The sequence below is a fragment of the Podarcis filfolensis genome (genome assembly GCF_964270895.1).
Source record: "Podarcis filfolensis genome assembly, chromosome: 9".
Lineage (NCBI taxonomy): Eukaryota > Metazoa > Chordata > Lepidosauria > Squamata > Lacertidae > Podarcis > Podarcis filfolensis.
This window is the reverse complement of record NC_139610.1, coordinates 14,487,886-14,493,885: the sequence shown is the minus strand read 5'-3', so window position 1 is coordinate 14,493,885 and position 6,000 is coordinate 14,487,886.

Here is a 6,000-nt window from a genome sequence, read left to right as displayed (position 1 = left end):
ATCGGCCATAGCAATAAAACAACAATATGATATACAAAAATACATATGGTATATATATGGAATTTGTCATTAGCTCATCAGCGCCGTCTAGTGTCACATTTGTATAATGCACTTAAAACACACTTAAAACTTATATTTCAGCTGCATAGCTGAGTCCTTTCTTTCCATCCCACAGCCTTGAGCAGGACTCAAGATGTAGCTATGATTTGGTAAGTACAACCAGTTCGTGGCATAGTTCTTGGTTACAGCAGAGCTGCGGGTTATGTGCAAAAATGACAAGGTGCTCAAACACGATGGTATGTTAGCTACAACAACAAAGAGTCTTGTGGCACCTTCAAGACAAACTCTTGTTGCTGCTGCTACAACAGCTTGGCAAGGCTAGCTACACCACTGCGAACGGATATCTGAAACTGTTCTCATTATTTGCAGACAGGCCCAGTTGGTGGTAAGAAGTTCATAAATGCATAACCTTATAATGAAGTAAGCAGCTTCAGCTAAGTTCAACTAAGCAGAACAAGACGTAATGAAATAATGAACCTTTTGGACATCAAGCACTGGCATTCTGCTTTCCACAATAAGCCTGCAAGGGAATCCTTTGAGAATTCTTCTTTCTCTTTCATGTATTCATGCAATGGCTTCCACCTGATGTAACACTTCTGATGGAAAGGCTACCAATGGGCATGTTGAGCTGGTAAATATTCAAGAAATTGGAGGAAGCCTAGGAAAACTCTAAGGTTGCCTCCAAAGCTGGAGCCAGGGCTTTTTAAAAGCTGGAACTCACCAGAACTCAGTTCCAGCACCTCTCAGGTGGGCACCATAGCCATTATAAGAGAACAAGGGAGGTGTTCATAATGAGTTCTGGCACCTCTCTTAATAATAATAATAATAATAATAATAATAATAATAATAATAATTTTATTTATACCCCTCCCTCCCCGGCCAGAGCTGGGCTCAGGGCGGCTAACACCAATAAAATCACAGTAAAAACGTAATAGGGGGGAAAGAGGGGGGGCAATTTAAAATACAGGTTAAAATGCAATTTAAAATGCAGCCTCATTTTAAAATAGCCGATAAATCAAGACCATAAGGGGAGGGAAACATAAGGGTCAGACCGAGTCCAAACCAAAGGCCAGGCGGAACAGCTCTGTCTTGCAGGTCCTGCGGAAAGATGTCAAGTCCCTCAGGGCCCTAGGCTCCTGTGACAGAGTGTTCCACCAAGTCGGGGCCAGTACTGAAAAGGCCCTGGCCTTAGTTGAGACCAATCTAACCACCTTGCGACCTGGGACCTCCAAAATGTTGTCATTTCTGGACCTTAAGGTCCTCCGCGGGGAATACCATATTTCTAGAAAAATAGCTCTGGCTAGACCTAAAGGGGCCTGAAAAGAGCACCTAAACTCAGCAACCTGACTACTTCATGCAAATTATCCAGTTGATTCACATTATCAGGAGAACCAGCAGGAAGATGCTGGATTAGGAAGAGAATGGTTTTTTGCAATCTGCATTGGATTTCAGCAGCAAAGGGATTTTGTGGTAGGAACCTCTGGCTGCTATGAGCTAAGCTGCTCCAGATCTACAGGGGCCAGGCAGAAGGTCAAAAGGAGGAGATTGTTCCTTAAGAAAGGAAAAGCTTAAGGGCCACGGGAAATGGGGTGGTGCAGGAAATAAATGCTAAAAGATGGTATAACCAAGAAGAATGATGGGAAATAAGAGAGCTTTAACAGGGATGAGCATGAAGTTGGTTATAAACCATGGACTAAGTAATTTGGGTGGCGCTGTGGCTTAAACCACAGAGCCCAGGACTTGCCGATCGGAAGGTCGGCGGTTCGAATCCCTGTGACGGGGTGAGCTCCCGTTGCTCGGTCCCTGCTCCTGCCAACCTAGCAGTTCGAAAGCACATGAAGGTGCAAGTAGATAAATAGGTACCGCTCCAGCGGGAGGTAAATAGCGTTTCCGTGCACTGCTCTGGTTTGTCAGAAGCGGCTTAGTCATGCTGGCCACATGACCCGGAAGCTGTACGCTGGCTCCCTCAGCCAATAAAGCGAGATGAGCGCCGCAACCCCAGAGTCGGTCATGACTGGACCTAATGGTCAGGGGTACCTTTACCTAAGTAATATGAATCCAACTGAAATCCATGGGACAAATTGGTCATGACTTAAGGCACACCGATTTCAGTGGAAATAACTAATATGACAGTGCCAACTCAGAGGTAAGTCGCATTAAGACAGGCTACTTTAGACTCGGCCCTCCAGATGTTTTGAGACTACAATTCCCATCATCCCTGACCAGTGGTCCTGCTAGCTAGGGATCCCATGGGAATTGCAGGCCAAAAACATCTGGAGGGCTGAGTTTGAGGAAGCCTGCATTAAGATCTTACTGAGGTAGGTGATTAGCTGTGGGAGGAGCTTATCAGAGCTTGCAGGGCAGCAGCTGAAGAAGGAGCAAAAAGGGTTTTCTTGTGTGTGTGTTTCTTGTGGCTGATTAGCTGCTCTCCCTGTGCAAAGGTCAGAGGGGGCAGGGTTTCTGTTGAGGTTGGTGATTAGCTGTGGGAGGAGCTTATCAGAGCTTGCAGGGCAGCAGCGCGCGCCTAGTGGTGTGCGCAGTTTGATCCATCTTTCAGATTTAGGGGAGCTAGTCTCAAACGTTTGTTGGGGGAGACCTAGGTTTTTTTGGGGGGGGAGTTATTTGTCCTGTCTTCACGCTTTTTATGATGGAGGACTGCTGTAGTCACCCCCAACGACACATTCTCAAGATGGAGGGTGAGGGAACAGCTGCAGTCGCCTGCGGTTCCTGCGCAATGTTTGCCATCTTGCCAAAGGCTGGAGGCAGCTTTACCTGCAGCAATTGCATGTTGATTGCCCTCTTAGAAGACAAAGTCCAGCAACTGGAGGAATGTGTAGCTACGCTCCAAAGAATTAGAGAGCTGGAGCTCTTCTTGGAAGCAACAGAGCACACCGTCTCCACCAAGGAGGAGACAGGGGACTCCCCTGAGAAGGAGACTAGTTCACCAACACAGGAGCCAGATATATGGAGAAACGTGACTCAAAGAATTAGGAGGCCCAGGGTTCGCTCTGATTGTTTAGAAATACACAATCGCTTTGAGGTCCTCTCCCCTAGCATGGAAGACGAAGAGCAGACTCCATTTGAGGATCTCTCCCTCATTACAGTCAATCAGGTATATGAGGACGAGCAGCAAAGTCAGCCCTCAGGGAATGTGCAGGCGACCTTGGAACGGACAGCTCACGGAAGAACCCCGACCAGACCTAAGAGGAGGCGTGTAGTGGTGATAGGGGATTCCCTACTGAGGGGAACAGAAGCAGTGATCTGTGGGCCTGACAAGATGTCTCGGGAAGTGTGCTGTCTCCCCGGGGCTAAGATCCAAGATGTAACTGAACGACTGCAAGGAATCATAAAACCCACTGACAAATACCCCTTCCTCTTGGTTCATGTGGGAACCAATGACACTGTAAGCAATAGCCTCCAGAAGATCAAAAGAGACTACGAGGCTCTGGGCAGGAAATTGAAGCAATTAAATGCACAAATTGTCATCTCATCTGTCCTCCCAGTTGAATGACGTGGCCCAGGGAGAGAGGGAAAAATACTGGAAGTGAACAGCTGGCTTCGCAAATGGTGTAAACAGGAACGGTTTGGATTCTTAGATCACGGACTGCAGTTTCTTGAAGATGGACTTCTGGCAAGCGATGGGCTGCACCTCACAACGGTTGGGAGGAATGTTTTTGCCAAAAATCTCAGAAACCTCATCAGGAGGGCTTTAAACTGACTAATGTGGGGGAGGGAGACAGTGCTCCTGAAGGTAGGAGTCTATCAATTGATGAAGATGATCATCCAAATGTCATAGACCAAATGGAGCAAACAGCACGCAGACCTAGTGGTGGGAGGAAAAAATCCTTAAATAAGAGACACGGGGGAATGATTAATGGACTTCAATGTCTGTACACTAATGCGCAAAGCATGGGAAATAAACAAGATGAGCTTGAGCTCTTGGTACAGCAAACTAAATATGACATAATAGGCATCACTGAAACCTGGTGGGATAAGTCCCACGATTGGAATGTAATAATGGAGGGATACAATCTATTTCAGAGAAACAGACCAGACAAGAAAGGAGGAGGAGTGGCGTTATATGTCAGGGATGTGTATACCTGTGAAGAGATCCAAGATTTAGAACCTCAAAGCCAAAGTGAGAGCATTTGGGTCAAAATTAAGGGAGAGAAGAATAACAGTGACCTCATTGTGAGAGTTTACTATAGATCCCCAAGCCAAACAGAGGACATAGATGATGCCTTCCTGGAACAGATGGCCAAGCATGCAAAAGGAAGGGAGATAGTAGTAATGGGGGGACTTCAATTACCCGGATATTTGTTGGATGTCAAACTCAGCCAAGAGCATAAGGTCAAACAGATTCCTCACTGGCCTTGCAGACAACTTCATTGTCCAGAAAGTGGGAGAAGCAACAAGAGGAACAGCCATTTTAGATCTGGTCCTAACCAATGTTGAGGACCTGGTTAGTGGGGTAGAAGTGGAAGGATCATTAGGCGCAAGTGATCATGCTCTTCTGAAGTTTACTATACAGCGGAAAGGAGCAGCCAAGCATACTAGGACTCAATTTCTTGACTTTAAGAAAGCCGACTTCATAAAACTTAGGGAAGTGCTGGGTGAGATCCCATGGACAGTAATACTAAAAGGAAAGGGAGTTCATGATGGCTGGGAGTTTGTTAAGAGAGAGATAGTAAAAGCACAACTTCAAGCAATACCAATGAGACGGAAACATGGAAGGTGCCTAAAGAAGCCAGGGTGGCTATCTAAAGAACTTTTAACTGAGTTAAGATTAAAAAAGGATGTGTACAAAAAATGGAAAAGGGGGGAAACCACCAAAGAGGAATTCAAACAAATAGCCAGCATGTGTAGACACAAAGTCAGAAAAGCTAAAGCACAGAATGAACTCAGGCTTGCTAGAGAGGTTAAAAGCAACAAAAAAGGCTTTTATGGGTATGTTCGTAGCAAAAGGAAGAACAAAGAAACAGTGGGGTCACTCAGAGGAGAAGATGGTGAAATGCAAACAGGGGACACAGAAAGGGCTGAACTCCTCAATGCCTTCTTTGCCTCAGTCTTCTCCGATAAAGAAAACAATGCCCGACCTGAAGAATTTGGAGCAAATGATTCAGCAGAGGAAACACAGCCCAGAATAACTAAGGAGATAGTACAAGAATACTTGGCTAGTCTAGATGTATTCAAGTTTCCAGGGCCAGATGAACTGCATCCAAGAGTATTAAAAGAACTGGCAGATGTGATCTCAGAACCACTGGCAGTCATCTTTGAGAATTCCTGGAGAACAGGCGAAGTCCCGGCAGACTGGAGGAGGGCAAATGTTGTCCCTATTTTCAAAAAGGGGAAAAGAGAAGACCCAAATAATTACCGCCCAGTCAGTCTGACATCAATACCAGGGAAGATTCTGGAGCAGATCATTAAGCAAACAGTCTGTGAGCACCTAGAAAGGAATGTTGTGATCACCAATAGTCAGCATGGATTTCTGAAAAATAAGTCATGTCAGACTAACCTGATCTCATTTTTTGACAGAATTACAGCCCTGGTAGATGAAGGGAACGCAGTGGATGTAGCCTACCTTGATTTCAGCAAGGCATTTGACAAGGTGCCCCATGATATTCTTGTAAAGAAGCTGGTAAAATGCGGTCTTGACTATGCTACCACTCATTGGATTTGTAACTGGCTGACTGACCGAACCCAAAGGGTGCTCATCAATGGTTCCTCTTCATCCTGGAGAAGAGTGACTAGTGGGGTGCCACAAGGTTCTGTCTTGGGCCCGGTCTTATTCAACATCTTTATCAACGACTTGGATGATGGACTCAAGGGCATCCTGATCAAATTTGCAGATGACACCAAACTGGGAGGGGTGGCTAACACCCCAGAGGACAGGATCACACTTCAAAACGACCTTGACAGATTAGAGAACTGGGCCAAAAC